General features: G+C 37.7%; 1 protein-coding gene across 2 annotated transcripts in view; it reads right to left on the bottom strand.

The window, feature by feature from the left end:
• The window catches only part of SLC25A21 (solute carrier family 25 member 21), a 939,705-nt gene that overhangs the window by 893,166 nt on the left and 20,821 nt on the right, over positions 1–25,718 (bottom strand). The window lies entirely within an intron of this gene.

The raw sequence follows: 25,718 nt of genomic DNA, 5'->3' as shown, positions 1-25,718 counted from the left end.
TGCTGATTATGCAAATCTGGGGAATGGTAAAGGGATTAACTATTTTTTAACACAATAACATGTTTAGTGTTTACTATCCCTTTAATATATATTATAATACATCACTTTATATTATATTCTCTGGGTGGCCAACAAAACTACGTCTGCATCTCTCACTGATGCACAATTATGCACAATGTTCCGTGCCACGTAATCTGCTCCTGTTACGAATGCACTGATATTCAGTTTGTAAATCACGTTCAGTCTTTACTTCCCAGCATCAAGCCAAAAGCAGCAATCCTGCCGATCTGATTTGAAAGCCAAGGAAATACCAAGAATTGAGCAACAATGTCATCAAATAAATATATAAATATATTTTGTTTCGGATTCTGGGCCCCTGGCTTGTTCCCTTGTTGCTATAGAGGTAGTCCTGCATTTCCTAATTTACTTACAGTACCATAAGTCACAAGCTCTGGCTGACTATCAACGGTCCATCTGTGTAGGACATCTAAAACATACACACACTGAAACTCATGAGAAAATAGATCACTTTACAGAGAACTGAAAGATCCACCAGAAGATAAAAAGTATAGGAAATACCAATACAGTGCTCTGAAATAGAAGCAATTATTGCAGTCACAATGGATAACTACAAGTGTATGAAACCTCGTCTTTGAAAGCTTCCTATGGGAGCAATTCTTGCTTTATAAATACATCCTTCTCCTTATATTCTCAGAATCCCTAAACTGAACATGTAATTGTAGAAAGTTATTAACCATATTAGAGCACAGAACAGATTTCTTGCAAATACTATGGGACATTCCAAATCTTCTTTTCACAAAGTTTTTAGGCAACAAATCTCCTAAGTATCCCAATTTACTTTATGGTTTCCCTATGAGGAACAAGGCACCAGAACCTTAGTCTTATTTGCTTTTATTATGTGTAGTTATTATTAAGCTCTGAGTATTTAATCACAATTAATTCAGAGCCTTTCTTTGTGCTGTTAAAGGGACATGTAAAGTAAAAACCTAATTTTGAGATTCAGACAGAGAATACAATTTTTTTTAAAAAATGTTTCCAATTTACTACTATTATCAAATTTGCTTCTCTTTCTCATGGTATTCTTTGTTGCAGAGATGCCTAGATAGGTGCACGGAGCACTACATGGCAGGAAATAGTGCTGCCATCTAGTGCTCTTGCAAAACTGCTGCCATATAGTGTTCCAGAAGTGCACGCTACTGAGCTTACGTCCCTGCTTTTCAATAAAAGATACCAAGAGAAAGAAGAAAATTAGACAATAGAAGTAACTGGGATTGCATGCTCTGCCTGAATCGTAAAAAAAAACAATTTTGGTTTTCATGTCCCTTTAAACCCAGTCCTGGGAAGATACTTTAAATGTTACAACACACCTAGTTAATACAATATATACTTTTCCTCTAGGGCCTCCCTACGTTTGTAGCACTGGCTCACTGGAGCTAATGTAATGCAGTGTGATGTAATGTTTCTGGCTGTACATATGGAACTTATGGAATCTATATTGCTTAAAGGGGCATGCAACCCAACATTTTACTTTTATGATTCACATACATTTGTAAACAACCTTCCAAATTACTTCTATTATCAATTCTGCTTCATTCTCTTGAAGGAGTGGCAATTAACTACTGGGAGCTAGATGAACACATTGGTAGGCTGATCATAAGAGGTATGCACCACAAAATATATCTGCAGCTAGCTCCCAGCTCTTGAGCCTACCTAGGTATAAGTTTTAAAGTGTCAGTAAACTTAAGTTGTATGCTCTATCTGAATCATGAAATAAAAAAAAAAATTAAAAAAAAATAGGTTTCATGTCCCTTTAAGAATGTGTTAAAAAACAGGGCCTTTTTTAAAAACTCAATGTGCTAAGTTAAATTACTTATTTGAAATGTTGGTAGGTGTAACCCTGTCCCCGAAAAGGTTTAAGCGTAGAGACATAAAACTTAACAGGATATAGAAAAAAGTTAAAACATTTAAACCTTTAAACATGCAAAACAATATTTTTAAGTAAAATGGTTTAAATTTAATGTGAATAAAACAGTTCTTATTGGCTGATAGGGACAGCACACACAGAAATTGTTGGTTTTATTCAGCAAAGTAACATTAACTCCTTAACGACCACTAAGTCAGGTGGGAGGGTAATCTCTACACTACAGCAAAAATTAACCTCACAATCTAACTGATTAACCCCTTCACTGCCAGGAATTTCAAGTGTGGTGCACAGCTGCAATTTGTGTCCTAATTGCTAAAACCATTTGTAAAGCAATGCATATCTGCCGTTTCTGAACAAAGGGGATCAAAGAGAAGTTTTTACAACCATTTGTTTTATGACTGCACAAGCGTTATGTAAATAATTTCAGTGAGAAACTCAAAGATTGTGAAAAAGTTAAACTTTTTTTTATATTTTGGCAGCTGTCAGGAAAAAGTAACCATTTTGATATTGCATATTAATCACGTGTCTGTGCTATATTATGTAGGCGTTGATCATGTGTATTTACTTATATATTCAGTTACATGTACACATATATATCATTAATCAGTATTAATATGTAGCTATTAACTAGTGTTGCTTGTCAATATATAAAATTGCTTATGGTGATGTTTTTGTACTTTTACAAAGTAATTAATGTTTAGCTATTCAACGCCCCAAACATACCGGTAGCTGAATTATTCTGATCATTATATTATTGGTATAATTATCTACAAATACTGCCATGTTTTTCATATATGGCTCCAGTAGGTGTCTTAGTCTATAAACATTAGTGGTTTTCAACCTTGTTTGATGGTCCAATAAAGATACCGACTTGTTTTTAAGGGGGAATATTTACAAAATACATATTTGTCTATTATAGCTTAATGACGAGTGAAAAATATTCTGACTGCTAAATCTTTACTCATTAACAAAAACAGACAAGTCAGGATAATGGCAAGAGAGGGACCAGGGGTAACCTAAGATGGTCTTTTTACACTGAACCTCAGTGAAGGATCCCACAATATTGATAAGTATGAAACAAACCCACATAAAAACAGTTTTGTTTATTTGATTTATGCTCTTTACATACAAAAATGTCTTATTTAATCAGGTGAGTCAATCAACTCTCTTTTACCTTTTATAGTCACAGATGTTATTGTTAGGTAATTCCTGATAAACTTGGTGTACAATAACTCTGGTTCAATCAGGAATCTGGTAATATTATTTTTCGAGAGCAGGAGTGAGCTGCACTTAGTCTTATGGCGCGGTCGGGCCGGGCTGTGACTATACAGCTGGCCCGATGCGCTGAGTAAATATAACAGACCCGCTCGGCAGAGTACAGAGAGCGGGTCTGTAAAACAGCGGGTTTTTTTTTTTAAATTAATAGGGTACATTAGGTTTTATAATGTTTGGCTAATATAATGTTATATAATTCTGCACTATGTGCAGAATTATATAACATTATTTTTAAAGTTTACTGACACTTTAAACAACATATTTCTGTTTCTCTATTATATGCACAAGCTTCTGCAAATAAAATCATTAAAGGGAAATTAAATTATAAAATGATAAATTGCATATATAAAAATAAGTCTGCAATATACTTTCATTATATATTTTGTCTGCTTTTCCTGTAATTCCATTCTGAAATTCTGAGCTTTTCAGTTCCTGTGAGAAATGGAAGTGCAGAACACTATTCTAATCTACACAGCTATTAGCTGCACCCTCTAGTGACCTATTTATAACTGTCCCTAATTGGCCACAGCAGAGAAGGTAACCTAAGTTACAACATGGCAGCTCCCATTGTTTTATAGACACTAAAACTTTACTTATTTTGTCACTATTTAAACAGCTAATGAAACTTTAAAAAAATCCATCTACATGTTATTCTCAGACTAATATTTTCTTTGAATGTATCATTCTGTCTAGCATTTATTTAGTGTTTAATGTCCCTTTAAGTGACTGTTTAGTTTGAACCCAATAATCATTAAATCATTGTAGTGATATATATGTTTATTAATTTGCTTTATTCAAATATTGCTTATTTCCAATTCTTTAAATAAAACTATGTTTGTTTATTGATCTGGTCTCAGTTTAATTAATAGACGAATCAGAACTAAAAAGGGTTCAGGTTTTATATGTATTACTATTTGCAAATGATAACATTCAGTGTTATTAAATTGCCCACATTGTTCTGGAAAAGTTAGTAACCACTACTAACAGAATGATATAGAGGTTTAATAATATTTATTGCGTCTTAACACGTAATACACTTTTGGTACGGCACTGAAATAGGAAAGAATAACATTCATAACAGTGAAACAGTGCCATGAAATATTTCAAAATGGGCCTAGATCTATATTTAAAAACCCAAAAGCAATGCTTTATTTCTGTTTAAATGGAGTTATAGTAAAAATTCTCCAGTTCTCTAAAATTGCTGATCCTTAAAAGGGACAGTCTAGTAAAAATTAAACTTTCATGATTCATAAACTTTCCAATTTACTTTTATTATCAAATTTTCTTTGTTCTTTTGGTATTCTTTGTTGAAAGCTAAACCTAGGTATGTTTATAGCCTACTTTCTAAACCCTTGAAGGCCGCCTCTTATATCAGTGCATTTTGACAGGTTTTTACAGCTAGACAGCGCTTGTTCATGTATACCATATAGATGACAATGTGCTCACGCCCGTGGAGTTATCTAGGAGTCAGCACTGATTGGCTAAAATGCAAGTCTGTCAAAACAACTGAAATAAGGGGGTAGTCTGCAGAGGCTTAGACACAAGGTAATCACAGAGGTAAAAAGTGTATTAATATAACAGTGTTGGTTATGCAAAACTAGGGGATGGGTAATAAAGGGATTATCTATCTTTTTAAACAATAACAATTCTAGATTAGTATGTCCCTTTTTAGAGGCTAATAGACTGCCAAAAAAAAAATCCCCAAGTGACTGCATGCTCCAAAGGGGAGTGGTAAGAAACCCTATACAAAGTCTGAACCTCCCCACGACCAGTGAACACTTCCCCAGCTGATCTCCACCCAACAGTGTGCTCAATGTTCACACTGTGTGACAAGGGCTGTTTATCCCTAAGCAAGGTATTTTTTTTTTTTTTTTTAAAAACTATAACATTATAGTCATTGGTTCTAGAGTTAGCAGAGACCTTTACAAAACTAAAAAAAAAACAAAAACTAAAATATATACAAATATCTTTTGTTTTAAAAATTCCCAGGAGGTATGTCCCCTTTTCTTACATATTCTACTAGGTTTTCTTTACACAGAGTCACAGAAATCAATTAATCAAGTACACTATAAACTGTACCCAAATTTTTTATCAAAGTAAATCATAGAAGTCCACTTATGCCAGATTGATTGTATGCATCTAACCCCAATGCCCCAGAGGCAGAACTTTTCTTCACTTTCAAAATGTTGTTAGTGAAAACCTTTCTGCAGGTCATTTTGAAATAAAATATAATTTTAAATAACGTAGTTACACTAAATCACCAGCTCAGTTGTAATGTGTTGATTAACTGTAGAGTAAAACAATTTCTTTGCGTTTCATAATCTAGTGCTGCAGTGAAAAATTAGCTAAATTATTCTCTTGAATAAATTTGTTTCCTTTTCACTTGGTCTAACATCACAAGGTAGAAATGCAGTAATAAAAAGGTGCATTGCTCACAAGAACATCTTACATTCATTAGTCACCGGTGAGGGTGGGGTTAAAAAGAAAAACCCTGAGAGCCAGTCACTGCTGCCTTCCAGCGTTGCTCTGTATTTGACTGTTCTCTTCAAATAGCACTTTGCTCTGGATGCACTGAGTTAAGTAAAACCTACACAGTGCAGCCAAGAGCATAGTGCGGTTTGAAGAGACCAGTCTAACGTTTAGCAGAGCTGCAAAGTGAAATTGTAACCGGTCCTGCACGTGTCCCATTCTTTCTGCATACATGCTGTATTTTCTGCGATGACATCTCCGATCACAGCATGTTTTGCCTTGGGGCCCCATGCTACTATGCAGTTTTATAGCTCATCAATAAAATGTTGTATTTAAAAAAAAAAAAACACTGTAGGGACTTCCGGTGGGCGGAGCTACAGTGTGGAGGTGTCTGGACAGAGCTCCGTGTATAATTCTACACAAAACGTATATTTTGAGCTCCACACTGGCTCCCAAACTCTTCCTTGGCTATCTTATTGTTTAGCCTGGAGGTATCTAATACTACGGATGCTGCTGTTTGAGAGGCGCAACAACTTTTAACCTCACCACTGGAAAAACTGCAGATGCCGATCGCCATTTTGTCTACCCTCGTGGAGCTTGCGATCCTCCCCGGTTTGTTTCCTGACCACCCCTGCCCTTACCAGACCTCACGTCGCTGCTATATAAGGACACAACACGCTATCTATTGAACCCTGTGTCATCTCTGGAGGACAAAGCACTTTACCACGCAATCGGTGGCTACCAGGCTTCTGAGAGTGCTCCGGAGGGTCGGGGCTCCGCTCCGGAGCTGGCCTCTACAGATTAACATGTGACACGGCTGGGGTTGGTATTCAGGAGGCCCAAGCTGTATGCTGGACACCTGTGCATCGGAGGCATAACCACATTTGCAGTAGCGGATTATTCATGACTCCCAGAGACTACGAAGGTAAATAGCAGTAGATCATAGATTGCGCAGTATTTTAACATCTTAAGCGGCTTGCTTATCCCATAACTGCATTAAGTTTCAGCATTAAACACATGGCTTTCAGCTTTAACTCAGATGGAACTTAGTGTACTGCTGTACAATAAATCTTTGTAATTTGTGCATAGCTGTTTGTGCCGCTGCAAGAGACTCTGCTATCTACCCTGAGAATTCCAACTCTCCTATTTTTTATTACTTTTTACTTTTTTATACTTGAAATAGACAACCAATAGTAGAAGGGTCAAATTATCCTAACTGAATAAGTAACAAGGGACTCCCATGCTCTGATGTTTGACCCTAAGCTGCTACAGTACACACTCTGAGGATCATATAACAGCACAGGACTATACTTTGCCTTGGTGCTCTGGTATTGGGGCACTGACACTCTGACCATTATAACCCCACTTGGATGTTTGCCTGCCTTGACTTATTGCCCTCTGGTGACATATCACACAACTTAACCCCTGGCAGGGCTTACATCTTACGCCTCTGCTTTTTGTCCCTGTGGTAAACTGGGATGTGACTTTATGTGCCCAGCCTGGAATCTATACTGTACATGAACTATAGCTCTGCATTTGCTATCCACTGGTTGGCGGGCCTAATTTACTTTAAAGGGACACTGTACTCAAAAATTTTCTTTTGTGATTCACATAGAGCATGCATTTTAAAGCAACTTTCTAATTTACTCCTATTATCAAATTTTCTTCATTCTCTTGGTATGTTTATTTGAAAAGCAAGAATGTAAGTTTAGATGCCGGCCCATTTTTGGTGAACAACCTGGGTTGTCCTTGCTGATTGGTCAGCACCAATAAACAAGTGCTGTCCATGGTACTGAAGCAAACATTTACTGGCTCCTTAGCTGAGATGCCTTCTTTTTCAAATAAAGATAGCAAGAGAACAAATTAAAATTGATAATAGAAGTAAATTAGAAAGTTGCTTAAAATTGCATGCTCTATCTGAATCATGAAAGAAAACAAATTGGGTTCAGTGTCCCTTTAAGGACTGTGACAAGAGGAAATAGGAGCGGGTCATAACCTCTTTCCTTTTACCGTCGGTGTCCAGTGGTGGCATATTCCCTGAGGAGAGATACACTGCTACCTACCTCTCTTTGATTCTCTCTTTCTCCTTAGGTTTTGTTCTGGGTCAGACGTAGGTGAGCTGAGAGGTTATCAGTGTCTAATCCTGTTAATGCTTAAATGACCATGAAAATAATCTCGTGGAATGTGGGGGGGGGGGATTAACTCCCCTATTAAGAGAAAAACTGTACTAACCCATCTTAAAAAGTCACAGGCTCATATCATGCTCCTGCAAGAGACCCACCTGACCGCCTTGGAGCATGATAAACTCAAAGTTAGATGGGTCTCAGAGGTCATTAGTGCCCCCTACAATAGCTCTAGTAGAGGAGTAGCCCTTCTAATACGACAAGGTCTAAATTATCAGTTGGGAGACGTGATAACAGACCCAGAGGGTAGGTTTCTTATTGCTAAATATATATTACACACCTTATATATTACACACCTTATGTAATATATAAGGCCCTAACCATAGAGTACCCACGTTCTGGAGATCACCGACTTCTTTGTTGGCTCAACATCTAGACACTAAACTCATTATAGCGGGCGACTTTAATTTAACGCCAAACCCAGTTCTAGACAGATTTCGGGACTCGACCAGCTCCCGATTGCCCCAGAAAAAAAGAGAGATGACGGTATACCCAACCAAAGTATTTAATACCTTATACAATTCATTAGGGGTACAAGATGTATGGAGACAGCATAACCCTGCAGGCAGGGACTATACCTGTGCCTCTCGTGCACACAATTCCCTTTCCCGAATAGATCTCTTCCTTACCTCCAACCTCAGAGTTCCTGATTACAGAAACTAAAATTGCAAACATCACTATCTCCGATCATGCCCCTATTTATCTGTCCTTTACACCAACCCCCCATCCTACGAACAAGAGAATATTCAGATTTCCAACTCATCTCATAAAATCTCCTGACTTCATAATGTACCCAACGAGACAGTGGGACGACTTTATCTAACAGAGCACACTTACAGACCCCAATTCTTTTCTGGGAAACGGCTAAGGCTGTTCTCAGAGGCGACATAATTGTTTACTTAACTAAACAGAAAAGAGTTCAGACTGGTAAGGACGAACATTACAACCCCCAACTAACCAATGCATATACTCATTATTGCCAAGCTCCTACCGCACAGAGCAGATCTTCCTACTTTGCGGCGAAGAAGGAGAGAGACACCTTTCTATTACAAAATGCCATTCGCAGAGATAACAGAAACCAGGTTTTTTTTTTGAGACATGGAAATAGGTCTGGTAGATTTTTGGCCTCACTGATTAAGATTAAACAGACAAACAAAGGAGTGCCAGTGATCGAAAGCCAAGGTAACCTAACTAGTAATAGGAGTGCTATTGTCTCAGAATTCACAAAATATTATACCAACCTCAAACCCAAATTACTCAACAGAGTTATGAAGCAGCGCAAAAAACACCCTGTGTGTCAGTAAATATCAAGATGTAAATAATATGTTAAATTAATCAAATTGCACAATGATCTAAAAAATAAAAAAGTAAATTCAGAATTCAGAACGTATAACCTATCATAAAAGATGTGTGCTAAACATATATACTAATTGGATAAATAAATAAACATATACATCACATATAAATTCTATATATCACCAGTACTTGTAGAGTTCATATATAAAAGTCCTCCACAGCAACGTGAAACCAAATCCGGGTTCTTGAATAGTTCTGCAGCTCCTCTTAGTAGGGTATTTCCACAACCCTGAAAGAAATGTACAGTCTAAAAAGATGAAGAAGAGAGAAGCGCAGGACACGATTCAAGTGTAGATTAATGTTTAATACATACAACACGCACAAAATTCTACTCACAAGATAAAAGAATAAAATAGGCACATCAGGTGTGTAAAAATCCCCCGTAGTCGTATAGCATGAATCTTGTTATATTCTTTAGGCAGATTTTAAGCCCCAAGTCTGTGGATTCCCCCACGCCGTTCAATTCACACACGGAAGCAAGAGTTCAAGGATTGCCGCCTGCATGTACGCCTCCAGTCTCAACCGCTATGTAAGGGACACACCTGCAGGTGTGTCCCTTACGTATTGAACGGCGTGGGGGAATCCACAGACTTGGGGCTTAAAATCTGCCTAAAGAATATAACAAGATTCATGCTATACGACTACGGGGGATTTTTACACACCTGATGTGCCTATTTTATTCTTTTATCTTATGAGTAGAATTTTGTGCGTGTTGTATGTATTAAACATTAATCTACACTTGAATTGTGTCCTGCGCTTCTCTTTTCTTCATCTTTTTAGATTATACCAACCTATATCAGTCACAACCACTACAGGAAGATGCACAACACAAATTTTGGGAGGGGCTTGCTCTTCCTAGAATCACAGAGAATCAATTAGATATTCTGAATGCCCCGATAACTCCGGAGGAAGTGGCCCACACTATTAAATCTCTTGCCCTTGGGAAAACACCCGGCCCAGACGGGCTTCCGACTGAATTTTACAGGATGCTCTCGGACCAAACGGTTCCGGTGCTTACCAATCTGTTTACCCATTACTTTACAGGCCAGTATACTCCTTCGGCTAGTTTTTCGGCAGCAAATATTACAGTTATATATAAGATAGGTAAAGACCCCACTAACCCAGCTTCATATAGACCGATTTCCCTTTTAAATGTTGATTACAAGTTACTAACCAAGCTTTTAGCTAATCGTTTAAAAAATATACTCCCCTACATCCTGCACCCAGATCAGACAGGTTTTACTCCCCAGCGCTCTTCTGTCACGAACATTCGGAAAGTTCTCCATGCAGTGTCACATCATTGGTTGGCTAGGCAAGAGGGAACCCTTTTGTCTCTTCCGGAGGCCTTCCTGCTATCCTTGGATGCAGAGAAGGCCTTCGATAGAGTGGAGTGGACTCATCTTTTCCGTTCCATGGAAACCTTTGGTATTTCGGGCCGCTTCACCGCCTTCCTTAAAAACATCTACTCTAGTCCTGTGGCGTACTTAGTGATTAACAACCTTTATTCTCCCCCGATCCCTCTGCATAGAGGGACTCGCCAAGGCTGCCCTCTCTCCCCCCTTCTTTTTAACTTAACACTGGAGCCGTTGGCGGCTCGTCTTAGAGATCTTTTCCCTGGTATTTGCGTCAACTCCCATAGACTCCAGATAGCTTTATATGCAGATGACATGCTGCTCTTTATATCGAATCCCCAAGCTCATGTCCCAATTATTTTAGACACGATTGGACTATTTGGACAATTCTCGGGATATAAAATTAATATCTCAAAGTCGGAAATCTTATGGCTAAACCGTAAATCTAATGCCCACGCAGACCTATATCCCTTTCATTCGGTAGACTCACACTTAACTTACCTGGATATTCACATCTCAGCAAACCCACAGCAACGGTACTCTCATAACTTTTCTCCCTTGATTCAGCAAATCAAACAAGAGATGAACGCCTGGCAAAATTTGCCGTTATCTTTAATGGGTAGAGTCCATGTCATTAAGATGATGACTCTCCCCAAACTCCTGTATCCTTTACAGATGCTCCCCTTGCTACTTAGGCAGAAAGATCTGGCCTATTTAAAAACTATAGTTCGAAATTTTCTTTGGAAAGGCGGTAAACCGCGTATAGGGGTACATAAATTATATCTCCCCTATTTAAAAGGGGGACTGGGATTACCAAAATTTTTATACTATAATTGGGCCTCTTTAGCAAAACTGGCACTGGATTGGAAACTAAATACGCAGCACTTCTCTAGTGCTCAATTGGAAGAAGCTTCGTTGCCTCAGGTGTCTCCCGCCTTTCTGCCACACGCTGCTCTATCTGAATTACCAATGACTGTACAGCACCATCCTATGTTTTGAGATGTGCTTCTGGGGTGGAAGGCTATGACTAAAGCGTTGGCATGGTATCCTACCCATACGAAGTACCTCCCCATCATAGGAAACCTGAGATTCCAACCTGGCATGTTATACCCTATCTTTCATACTTGGAGAGATCAGGGTATAGACAATGTTGATAAATTATTAGACCACACTACTAAGTCTTTTCTACCTTATGATGCTGTATGTAGGAAACTTAATCCCTTATACTAATAGATTTGCCTATTTTCAAGCACAACACTACATAAACCACATTTTACAGAACTGTAAGACATTTTGGGCATCATCACCTTTGACTCGCACCATTGCACATTTTCAGGCACATAATTTTGCAATTTCACCAATTTACCATGAATTAATAAATGTCAGGGCCTCTATCATGCTGACACACCTTCTCAATACTTGGCATAGGAAACTACCTAACCTACCCTCAGGGAAAACCATACTTGACAGCCTTACTCTCACCTGGACTGCGACTTTAGCAGCTGACCTTAGAGAATCACAGATACAGGTTATATATCAAGACTACATTACACCTAGGAGGTTGAGTAAGTGGAGAACACACTTTTCAAATGTGTGTGGTAAATGCTCCTATCCAAACCCTGACTTTCTGCACTATATCTGGTACTGCCCCAAGGTTCGCAAATTTTGGAATCAAGTCTCGTTCTGGCTTTCCAAAGTCGCAAATACCCCTATTGCACTTACACCTCTGCAGGTGTTATTTTTAAATCAGTTACCGGCTCCAAAACAGGATAGGAAATTCTTTATAAATGTTATACTGTTGGCAAGGAAATCTATTTTCTCTGCTTGAAACGAACCTTAGGGGCAAATGGAATGTCTGGTAGGAAGAGAGGTGAGGTGGGGGGAGAACGGAGAGCCTTTTGTTTTTTCTTTTAACTTGTTAGACGCTAATAAAACTGAAGTCTAGTTTTTTTCTCTTATTTTTTTCCTTTTTGAGCTCACTCAATGTTCTTAAGGCTGGATTTGTTGTTTATTGTGAGACATGACAAAGTTTGTTTTGATGTTTTGTTTGATTCTGTTATCTCGAAGAAAACAGAAAAGAGTCCTACCCTAGGATTCATGTTTGGCCTAGGGTACTTTATTTTTCAAAGGTTTTGTATAATAATTTTAAAAATGGCTTAACAGGTATTATGACTACTGTTTGCCCCATGTATGGGACATACCTTCTGGAACACTTAACCAACTGTGTATGTTTCCTGTAATTGTATAACTATGTAACTGATTTATCGTGACTTCGTAAGTTGGATTATATTTTTTTTATGTACCTGATGCCGAATAAAATAAAAGTTTTTTAAAAAAAAAAACAAACAAAAAAAACACTGTAATATACAGTCATTTAGTTTTGCCAGCTTTTGCTTTAAAATAAATCAGAAAAGTGTGTTTCTTCCACTCCCTGAAGAAGCTGGAGTACTTACACAATATTTAAAGGGATAGTGAATCTTATTTAAAAGAATGTACCACAATATGTACTAAGGCTGAGTATTTTGTTTTCATCTGCAGAATTTGTGTGTTTAAAGGACCATTAAATAGAGTAGAATTGAATAATCAACATGTGCATAATAAAAAGCCAGGGAAATTTGAGAAATTTCAATATTGACTTCAATTTACCAACCCTGTGTATCATATGACAGCTATCAGCCAATCAAACATACATATACACTGTGAACTCTTGCACATGCTCAGAAGTAGTTGGTGCCTCAGAAACTGTGCATATATAAAGAGTCTGCACAATGTTATAATGGAAGTAAAATTCAAAAGTCCCTTAAAACTTAATCTGAATTTTGAAAGTTTAATTTTGAATTTTGTGTCCCTTTGTTATTTTTAAAATAAAAAATAGAGCTCCCAATGTTCTGCACAGGAACCCAACCCCACTATTTTTTTCATATTTGACTGGCAGTAGGGGGTGTTGTTCTGGATATTTGGTGTTCAAATTTGGTTAAAAACAAATAAATTAAACAAATCATTTCTCTAGAGAGCTGGTTTTCAAACCTGTCCTCAGGCCTCCCCAACAGGCCACATTTTGAGGATATCTGAACTGGAGCTCAGGTGAAATAATCATTTGATTAGTAAACATGGTTATTTTACCTGCTCTCAACCAACGTAATCCTGAAAACCTGACCTGTTGGGGAGGCTAGAGGACAGGTATGAAAACCTGTGCTCTAGTGGGTATCAATTAAAACACAATAATGGGCTGAGTATTACTAGACATATTGTTTAAACTAAGAACTTTTGTCCGTTTAAATTTGGTGATATTTACCTGAGCTTACAACATTTCCGTCATCATCATCATCATCAGGTATTTGTAGAGCGCTAGCAGGTTCCGCAGTGCTATGAACATAGGTGGTATATAAAAACAATCACAGGGATCAAATGGGTAGAGGGTCCTGCCGAGAGTTGCACTGTTGTAGTCGGCTCCTATGAAGGTGAACTACAAACAGCTGGGCTCATAGGCTTACATGCTATGGGGTTTAAGGAGATAGCAGTGGAGATAGGAAAGTTAGTGTAGGTTGTATGCGTCCCTGAATAGTAGAGTCTTCATGGAGCACTTGAAGCTTTTAAAAAAGGGGAGAGTCTTTTGGAACGAGGCAGAGAGTTCCATAAGATGGAATCTAGTCTGGAGAAGTCCTGTAAACTGGAATGTGAGGAGGTAACAAGAGAGGAGGAGAGTAGGAGATCATGAGCAGAGCAAAGGGGTCGGGAGGGAGAGTATCTGGAGACAAGGTCTGAGATGTAGGGGGGAGCAATGCAATTGAGGGTTTTATAAGTCAGAGTGAGAATTTTGTGTTTAATCCTGGAGGCAAGAGGAAGAGAGTGAAGGGATTGGCAGAGAAGTGCGGCAGATGAAGAACAACATGTAAGGAAGATGAGCCTGGCAGAGGCATTCATTATGGATTGTAAAGGAGCTAGGCGGCAGCTAGGGAGACCAGAGAGGATGGAGTTGAAGTAGTCGAAGCGGAAAAGGATGAGAGAGTTGATTCAAATCTTAGTTGTGTCTTGTGTAAGGAAAATGTCTGATTTTAGCAATGTTTTTAAGGTGGAAGGGGAAGGATTTAGCCAAGGACTGAATGTGAGGAGTGAAAGATCTGAGTCAAAATTCTAGGTAGTGATTGGTTAGCTCAGAACACAAGCTCATTTATGTCTGTCTCTAACTGGCCATAGCTAAGAAGACAAAGCTTTTTAAGAGGTGTATTTCTGAACTGCTCTTGATTTACAAAACCTTGGGAATTGTGCTATCAAAATGATATGCAGATGAAACCCAATTTTATTCTTTCATGACTCAGACAGAGCATGCAATTTAAATAACTTGCAAATTTACTTCTATTATCAAATGTTCTCTCTCTTACTATCTTTTTTTTTTAAAAGCTTAGGAGTGCGCACATGTCTGGAGAACTATATGGCAGCAGTTTTGCAAAAGTGTTATCCATTTGCAAGAACACTAGATGGCAGCACTATTTTCTGCCATGTTCCAGACACCTACCTAGGTATCTCTTCAACAAATACAATGGGAATGCGGCATAAAATTAAATATTTGGGTATCATATCCCCTCTGACTTTATCTATAAATTAACCATACAAATAATACATTTTAATGCACAAACTGGCAAAACATTACGTTCTACTTCCTATAACCAAGCAAAGAAGAACATTCATTGAAAAATGCAAAGAATATGATTTTGCTCAGCACTTAGGCGCTTAAGACAATCATTGTTACTTAAAGGGATATGAAAGTCAATATTGAACTTTCATGGTTCAGATAGAGTGTATATATCAGTTGTGCAAACATTTTAGTGATGTTTGTAAATTAATAGAGCTCCTCCCTTTCTCTATAGGCTACTATGGGGCATGCATAAAAAAGCCTTTTCTGGGGGAACTTCCGGCCGGTGGGCATGACTGGTCGCAGTTTTGAGTGCTGCTCTAGCTTTGCTGATTTAGCTTGACAATATTTCTGTACAATATGCCACCCGGCATTAAATTCAGTATATTACAAATAAGCTAATCCTCCTTCTGATGAACCTAAAATTGTTGAGTTAGCTGCCAGCAACAGAACACCAGAGCTTTTATTGAGGTTGCGGCCTCCCACTGACCCCCAGCAGAGTACCTCCGGGTCTCTGCCGTATCACTACACCAAGGGTGTGTTGCAATCAATAAGTCTACTTTTGTTATTATGATGGATGATGTCCTATGAAGCAGAGATGCTAAACAGATTTGATAATTTGATTCAGATAATTCAGTCTAGAGATCCGCAGGAATCAAACTTTCCCCTTTCAGAAGATGAGACAACGGAGTGGCAGGGATCCATGGATCACCCTGTGGATCCAGCATGGAAAGATCATCTACTAAATGCACAGGCATATAAAGATGTGACATTCTCTTTGCTAACCTTTGCCTCGGGGGTGGTGTCCGATCCCCCGGAGCGGGACGCAGATGCTGTAAGCAATCGGAAGACAGGTTTGGTGGCGGTGAGGGTTGCCTCCCCGACATACTTTGGCAGACCAGATTACCTTGTCAAGGTCAGTAGCAAAGCGCCCTAGCTATATGACCAACAACTTACAGATACATGCCGGGTCTGTCACTCAGAGGAATTGCTGGACCTACTCACAGATCTTTGGGACAAGTCACATTTATCCTTCTACTGGAAACTTATTTCATTGGTGTTTATAGACCTCCCTCTCTTCCATGGATGGATTGCTTTGCTAATATAGTGAGACACCAGTTCTGGAAAGCTAGTGTGGGTTAAGCGTTTATTTACACAAGTCTGCAATGATTCACTTCTGCAGCAACCTTCTGACTCTGTAGGATGACATTGCATCATGGCCAAAATGCCTTATGAAGAATTTAATGTTTGAAATAATAGACTCAGTATTATGATAATTTTGTTCTATAGTTTCGGCTCCTACTTGAACGTCTCATTTAAGTGTCTACAAATATGCCCTGATTCATGTGTTATGTTCTTAATAAATGTCGGAAAACAATAAACATATCAGCTAATTTGAGATGTGAGATTTGTGGTTATACCTACATATTTGTATACTTATATTTTAGCATACAGGGACAGTTGTTGGCTTACACTCATGGTTGAGACAAATAATTATTTGTTAACCCCTTACTTGGAAACTGTTCATAACTATACTTTAAGTCCTCATATTTTATAGCAACACAACAGTGTCTCTCCTTATAAAGATGCTGACGTAGGTGGGAAACAAAAGTATATCCAAGGATACTGCTTACAAAAAGGTCAAACAAGCCAGCACTTCCTTAACAAGCATGGAACTGTCAAACAGACATTGCGGCTTATCCCTCCATTGTAGATCAATAGACGTATGTGAAGGTCAGATTCGGGCTCACTCAACTTCTGCGGTCTTTCTCCCTGCATCAAGTTCCCTGCCAGAACGCTGTGAGAATCCTCTCGTACCTTTGCGTCCCTGCTGCAAACATCTTGTGACGTCACTGGGGGCGCATCTGAATGAATCCTCTGTGAATGGCCAAATATCGTAGCAGATCCTCCCCTTAAGCGATAACCACCCTATGTCGTGGCCCCACTAATGTTGTCAACAGGGGTGTGGAGATCCAGCTCCTCTGTGATAGGTCAGTATCGGGTCGGCTCCTATGATCCACAGCATGGAGCGAATTCCAGGGACAAAAACTCACCGGCTGCGCTCACTATATGTAGGACAAGTTAAAGTAAATAGCACAGAATGAACGGAGCACCAGCCAGGAGTACATATTAAATAAAAAACAGCTGACATGTTTCGGCTTAGAGCCGTAATCAAAGCTGCTGGCCATACAATCTAAAACAACCTTTTAAAACAACAAGCTGCCTCCTATTGTACACAAAGTAATGAGTGCCTTAAAGCGACAGTACAAAGACCCATTCGAAAAAACACTTAATAGCATATTTGATACCTTAATCATAGAAATAGTGAGACATACTTTAATATATATATATATATATATATATATATATATATATATATATATATATATATATATATATATATATATATATATATATATAGTCAAGAGGGGGCACCAGCGCTAAAAAACTGTAACACTTCTTATTTTTTAGTTTGAATTATGTATGGGTCACTGTTAAGTGTACGCGTGCTGCCTATGATGCAGTGTACCCTTGTCACTGTAAGTAATAGATAATAGAAAGAGAAAATCAAATAGTGGCGCACAGCTGATTACTATCGGTCTATATGTTGAAGTAATATCAATATCAATATATTGCTGGTTGATATGTCATAGAAATAAAGTACATATGTCCATCAAATAGGTTTTGAGCCCAAGTTATTTCTTATACTTAGACAGTTTTTTTCCTTCTAAGGTAAGTAAGATGTGCTTACCAGAAAGTACCTCAATCCTATGAGGTAAGGTGTCGTCTTTTTTTGGGGTTTACAGATGGTTCTTGGACTCTTGTCGAGAGGAAAAACTTTTCTTTTCTTTTAAATGAGAAATCTTGCACTTCTCGCAGTATGCCTTTAATGGAAATCCTGGACTCTCTTGTAAAGATGTTTCAGCTGGGTGTCATTTGACGAACAGTAATGGAGACTCCTGGACTCTTTTCTTTTCTTTATGGTAGTAAGGATCTTTATCTTAGATTCCACTTTCAACTCTCTGACGAAGAAGTGTTGTATCACTTCGAAACGCGTAAGAATTTGAAGAAAGCGGGCGGACTTCCAAGTTCCAATACGGCATTTTTTGATTCAAAGAAAAGCTTCCAATAAGCATTGCAGCAAGGTGGTAAAGTATAAAACGCTTCCACTACTCTGACTAATTGTATCCAGGCTATATCTTAACAGTAATAATTAGCCACAATACTTACCACCTTGCATATTGCATATTATCCTACACCAGACTTATTGTGGCCATAAATACACTGAGTCACACAACTGGCAGCATAAAAGTACCCTATTTGGGGGTGACATATACATTTTTTCAGAAAAACGTTTTTTACCCAGACATACAGTGTCATCAACTACAGGGAATAAGAAAACAAAGATATTTTACGTGCCTTTATCTTACCTCATAAATGATTGAGGTTGACAAATGTAAGCATAACTGATCTTGCAGAATAAACATCATTTTATCTTAACTGTATTACGCTATGTATTTGTCTCTTATTTCTCCTCTATGATCCATGGAATGATCTGATACAAGATAAAGATCCTTACCACCATAAAGAAAAGAAAAAAAAAGAGTCCAGGAGTCTCCATTACTGTTCATCAAATGACACCCAGCTGAAACATCTTTACAAGAGAGTCCAGGATTTCCATTAAAGGCATACTGCGAGAAGTGTAAGATTTCTCATTTAAAAGAAAAGAAAAGTTTTTCCTCTCGACAAGAGTCCAAGAACCATCTGTAAACCCCAAAAAAAGCTGACACCTTACCTCATAGGATTGAGGTACTTTCTGGTAAGCACATCTTACTTACCTTAGAAGGAAAAAAACTGTCGAAGTATAAGAAATAACTTGGGCTCAAAACCTATTTAATGGACATATGTACTTTATTTCTATGACATATCAACCAGCAATATATTGATATTGATATTACTTCAACATATAGACCGATAGTAATCAGCTGTGCGCCACTATTTGATTTTCTCTTTCTATTATATATATATATATATATATATATATATATATATATATATATATATATATATATATATATATATATATAAAATGCAAAACGAAACAATATTATATGACAACGGACAAAATTGACCCATATGCCAAAACTTTAATGCAAATGTTAAATGCATCTATATGTAGGACCTGCGCCTGATTCAGGCTTACCTTTTAATTTTACAGGATTACAGGACCTAATCATCTGTATATTAAGTATGGCCCTTTTATTTTATAAAAACAGCACCTCATCATATATATGTTAAGCAGTTTCTTAAAATTGCCTCATTGATGTACCCAAAATTTAGGACAAAAGTATTAATTATGGTACACTTCTAATAATCTGGATACTTGCAAGTCTGTATCAACACTAAATATAAATATCACTACTCATCATGATGTTAGATAAGGGGATATATATATGAGTGGGGGACAGGCTCTGCTCCATCTAGACAGAATAATATCTAAACTCCAACTTAATGAAATAAATGAATACCCTGAAATGAGGAATCAGGAGGGGAAATAACTACTGCCAAAAGTTAATTAAATCATAATCTGAGTTAAATCCCTCTGGGTGTCTGGTTTTTAGTTTAAAAATCCAGAAAACCTTCCTTTTATCTAGCAACTTTTCCCTGTTGCCCCCTCTCGGGGGGGGGGGGGGAAATATTTTCAATGCAAAACCATCTAAAAGAATCTGAACTTTTGTTGTGCGTCTGTGTGAAGTGTTGTACTAATGGGGTACTAGCAGTACCAGTTTTAATACTAGAGAGATGCTCTCTAATCCTGGATCTCACCTCACGTGTAGTGAGACCTATGTACTGTTTGTCACATACGACACAAGCAATCAAACACACAACAAAAGTGGACCTACAATTAAGACAGGAACGCTTTTGGTAAGTGTGCCCTGTGACTGCAGCTTCAAACCATACTCTTGTTTCTACCTTTTCACAGGCCACACATGTACTATTGTGGCATTTATACATGCCCACCGAGGTCAACCATGAAGAATCTCTCTGTGCTTTGGAAGAGAGTTTGGTAGGAACTACTCAGTTTCCTATGGTCCTGCTTCTTTTGTAAGCAAATTTACAATGTTTGGATGATAGATTAGCCAATACATCATCATGTTTTAAAATGTTGTTTTAGATTGTATGGCCAGCAGCTTTGATTACGGCTCTAAGTAGAAACGCGTCAGCTGTTTGTTTGCTGACCTCCTTTCTATTTATGTGGCCTGGGTTACCTGGCTTTTATTTAGCTTTCAATAAATTTGTTATTTTATATGTACAGTACTCTTTTTTTAGTGGTAGCTTTTTTGGAGGGGAAGCATAAAATAATCCTTTCCTTCTAATCTGTCCATGTTGTCCTTTTCATCTGCTCACTCAAGATTGTCAGTAGTAAATTCATGGTATAATTAGGAACTAAATTTACATACCCCGTCATATTGCTATGTGAGTTGCAGCACACAAAGAACTCAGATATGATGTCTACTCTGTCAGGCAAATAAGTGTACGAGTGAATTAGGGACAAACTGAGGTTTATTATAGGTTAATGTTTCTGCGTCTTATCTCCATTGGGAGGGAGCCAAGACATATATACAGTCTCTCTAGGGATTTATGTCCAGATGGGAAAATGTGTTATGATGTGTAATACACAGTAGTTTATACTTCATAACTTCACCGAGTCTTGGTTGAAATACCTAGAGTTCCAGACCTATTAGACGTCCTCCAGCAAGATGTTTAAAACTATGTTTTTAGGTTTACAATATAACTGCTTATCTTGAACATGTCTTTAATTCATAGTTTATGATAAATATAGAAAGGTTTTCATTATTGATCTATGTTGGGGTTTATAAATATAAACCAAGGGTCCAAAAGTGGCCCTATCACCATTTAAATAAACCTCCAATGTTTCATAATGTTGGTTTTAAAGGTCCAAGAGAGAGGCAGTAAGTCCAGGAGGTAGAAAATGAGAGCTCGTCTTTCTTCTGTTATTGCTGTGCAGGCACTGTTTGGGTTATATGTACTGTATATTGATACTCTATGTACTTACAGATACTGTTGGCAAGAAGGGAGCAGGTATTCTGGTAACTTGAAAATTGCTCTGTATCTATCTAAATTTTTGGTTGTGCCTTATTGTTACTGTACAGCTGTTAGAGTTTGTTAAAGCACTGCAGAATCTGTTGGCGCTCTACAAATAACTAATAATAATAATAATAATAATGGACTTCTGTGTGTCTTGTAATGTTTAAATGTATCTCTAACCCTTGCAAATTGTCTCTCAATAAAAAAAAAGGCTTTTTTGTCTTTTGCTGGAGTGCTAACCCAAAAGATGCACTAGGACAACTGCGCTAAAATACTTCCAATAACTATAACCATGTACGGCACTTAAAAGAAATTATATATATATATATATATATATATATATATATATATATATATATATATATATATATATATATATATATATATATATATATATATATATATATATATATATACACACACACACACACACATACACATACATACATACATACATAGTGGATATAAAAAGTCTACACACCCCTGTTAAAATGTCAGGTTTCTGTGATGTAAAAAAATCATTTAAGAACTTTTTCCACTTTTAATGTGACCTATAAACTATACAACTCAACTGTAAAACAAACTGAAATCTTTTAGGTGGAGGGAAGTAAACAAAAAAACAAAACTAAAATAATGTGGCATCACATTCAAAATCATGTTAAATAGGAGTCAGTATACACCTGCCATCATTTAAAGTGCCTCTGATTAACCCCAAACAAAGTTCAGCTGTTCAGCTGTTCTAGTAGGTCTTTCCTGACATTTTCTTAGCCGCATCCTACAGCAAAAGCCATGGTCCGCAGAGAGCTTCCAAAGCATTAGAGGAATCTCATTGTTAAAAGATGTCAGGAGAAGGGTACAACATTTTTTCCAATGTTACAAAATTCCACAGCACAAAGAGTTCATAGAAAAATGCAGAAATTTATTGAGGTACAAATAAATGCAACGTTTCGGGAGCCATTCCCTTAATCATGCATAGCATCAACAGGTGTATACAGAGCCTTTATAGGAGAAAACCTTAACCCTTCACATACTTATCACCATATGTTAACATAGCACCACCTAGTAGAATTTGCTCAATAATACATTTAATTTTATTTTGACAACCTACCTAACTTTCAAATCTCTAAATAAAAACTATTTGGTATCATATATAAACCTACTAATGCAATTAAAAACAATACTCAGATAGAGAAGATGCCTTTAAATCTTTTATAATCCTGATTCAAGCTTACAGAAACACTGCAAAATCAAGTTCCCTATTCAGACCCATAGGGATCATTGCATTAAGTTTATGATTCCTTTTGTTTCAACAATTGTTCCCTATTGCCTCCTCTACGTAACCTGCCTACACTGTCAATTATTTGCCATCTTAGTTGGCTAACGCTGTGCCCAGCATCTAAAAAGTGACTGGACACAGGGGCATTTATATCCCCACATCCAATATTAGACTTGTGTTGACTCATCCTCTCTTTTACCTTTCTGGTCGTTTCACCCAAATAGATTTTTAACACATTTTTTCCAAGGCATTAGATATACCATGGAACACAGTAAAGACAGTCAGCATCAAGTGGAGAAAATATGAAACAAGTGACATTACCAAGAACTAGTTGTCCCTCCAAAATTGATGAAAAGACGAGAAGAAAACTGGTCTGGGAGGCTGCCAAGAGGCCTACAGCAACAATAAAGGAGCTACAGGAATATCTGGCAAGTACTGGCTGTGTGGTACATGTGACAACAATCTCCCGTATTCTTCATATGTTTGGGCTATGGGGTAGAGTGGCAAGACGGGAGCCTTTCCTTACGAAGAAAAACACATCTGAAGTCTCCCAAAAGCATGTGAGAAAAGGTGTTATGGTCTGATGAAACCAAGGTTGAACCTTTTGGCCATAATCCCCAAGGCAGAACACTGTGCAATCTGCGTTCTTATTGCAGAAACTGAGATAGATAGATAGATATAGCTTCTGAAGTAAAAAGGTGTGTCATTGTGTACTTAATTTGCATATCTTACCCAGAATCCTTTGCTGCATTGGAAACAATGTAATTCAGAGGTTTTCTGTGGGAAAACAAGCCTCTGGGCCTGTCTAGATTTGTTAATGAACTACACAATGAGTTATTCTTTCTATATTTTGTGCGTTGTGGAGGATTTTAAACTCGCCTTTTATCTCCCCCTAATTTAAAATGTTGTTGTATTCTGCCTGGAATCAACTTCACCCAGCAGTGATTCTAACCTTCTCCCAGCTGATGAGTGGCAAAAACCACAAAACAGTCTGTCCTGGGATGGTTATGAATCACTGCACTAACCCTAGCTAAGTTTATAAGCTGTGTGAACAGTGATACTTTGGCGTAAAGGGAACCTGCGGAAAAGCAGTCTGAAGTAAAAAGGTGTGTCATTGTGTACTTAATTTGCATATCTTACCCAGAATCATTTGCTGCATTGTAAACAATGTAATTCAGAGGTTTTCTGTTGGAAAACAAGCCTCTGGGCCTGTCTAGATTTGTTAATGAACTACACAATGAGTTGTTATTTTATATATATATATATATATATATATATATATATATATATATATATATATATATATATATATATATATATATATATATATACATATACATATATATATATATACACACACACACACATCTACATTTCTAAAGAAGCATATATTATACATCAGCAGTATAAGCATGGAGCAGCAGCACCTACAAATTAAGCATATAGACCCCAGCAGTACAGTAGAGCAGGTTCCCAGGCAGACTGACACTGTGGGAACATACAGCAGACATCAGCGAGGCTGTACATGAACCTGTCCTCATACACACCGAGTAAGAGCAACAAACGCAGCAAACTGGCTCCTTAGAGACACTGCAGAAAGGGGACAGCACTCTCAGGCCGGACCGGGTACACATCCCATGTCCCTGCAATATGCACAGCCCTGGGTGCAAAAACACCACTCTCAGGAAGCTGCACCGTCTACAGAGCCACAGGCAGTTAACCCCAGAAAGGTCTGGGTGCACGTCCCAAATGGGTAAATTACAAAAAATATATACGATAATATAGCACACAGAAAAAGTCCAGCACTCACTTATAAGCTCACAACTAAGATAAAAAGTAACAATGGAAGAGTTAGTTACCGCATCTGGCCAAATGGGACAAGCCCAGGTACCACGTCAAGGTCTCTTCCAAAACCTGGGTCCCTAAACAGCCACACAATGCAGGCTCACAGTCAAACAAACTGGGAATAAATGAAGGGTGCATGGGCTTATGTAATCTCCCCAGACATATACAAAACACAAAAGGGGCCAGCACTCTCAGGCCGGAACGGGTACACATCCCATGACCCTGCAAGGTGCACACCCCTCGTATATATTTTTTGTAATTTACCCATTTGGGACGTGCACCCAGACCTTTCTGGGGTTAACTGCCTGTGGCTCTGTGGATGGTGCAGCTTCCTGAGAGTGCTGTTTTTGCATCCAAAAGAATTCTGAATGTATATATTTCTGTTAAACAACCTCTACTGAGGATATAGTGAACTAATCTATCACCCAATATCTACTATCTGTAGCCTTGGGAGCCATCCGGAAACCGGAGAATCTACCTTACTTCCAGATACAACAGAAGGATCTAATAATCCATCCAACCGAGGGAAATAGAGCAAATTGAAGTCAACATATCTCACAGATGAATCTTTTTTCCATCAGGGCTGATCAAAGAGTGCACTCCAACAAAGCCTTCCACTTACCTCATATGATTGGGGTAAATTTCTGTAAGTAGTCACTTCAGAGGTTTTTCACTAGGATTATAAACATCACTACACCCACTGAGGTGTCTAACATATCCTGTGTGAACTTTTAGTTTCCAACCTTTCCACAATCCTAACAAAAATATATGAATCAAGAGAACATTAAGGGTTAAATAGCGCTTAACCTGCCTACTACAAATGGATATCTATACACTTGCGTATAAGTATTTTTATAGAAAGCGTACAAAAGAGTGAATTCTGAATTTATATATGCACTCACGCTAATACGTGGAAAATGAATTGGTATCAATAAATTACAAGAATATATATATACACATATGTGTGTGTGTATATATATATATATATATATATATATATATATATATATATATATATATATATATATATATATATTATTTTTTTTTTCTTGTAATTTATTGATACCAATTCATTTTCCACGTATTATATATATATCTGTACCCAGGTGGTAAATCACCATAGAACAGGCTAACAATAGTATTGAGCCGGTTGTTTCTTTGCATACATATACATATATACACACACAGTATATGAACAAGGCTTCCATTGGAGCCTAAGGAATAGAGCACAATGCTTCCCATCAATGCGAACGCTGATATTACGCAGTGGAGA

The sequence above is a fragment of the Bombina bombina genome, chromosome 1 (assembly GCF_027579735.1).
Source record: "Bombina bombina isolate aBomBom1 chromosome 1, aBomBom1.pri, whole genome shotgun sequence".
NCBI lineage: Eukaryota > Metazoa > Chordata > Amphibia > Anura > Bombinatoridae > Bombina > Bombina bombina.
Note: the sequence above shows the minus strand (reverse complement) of the source record. Positions and strands in the feature narration are given on the sequence as shown.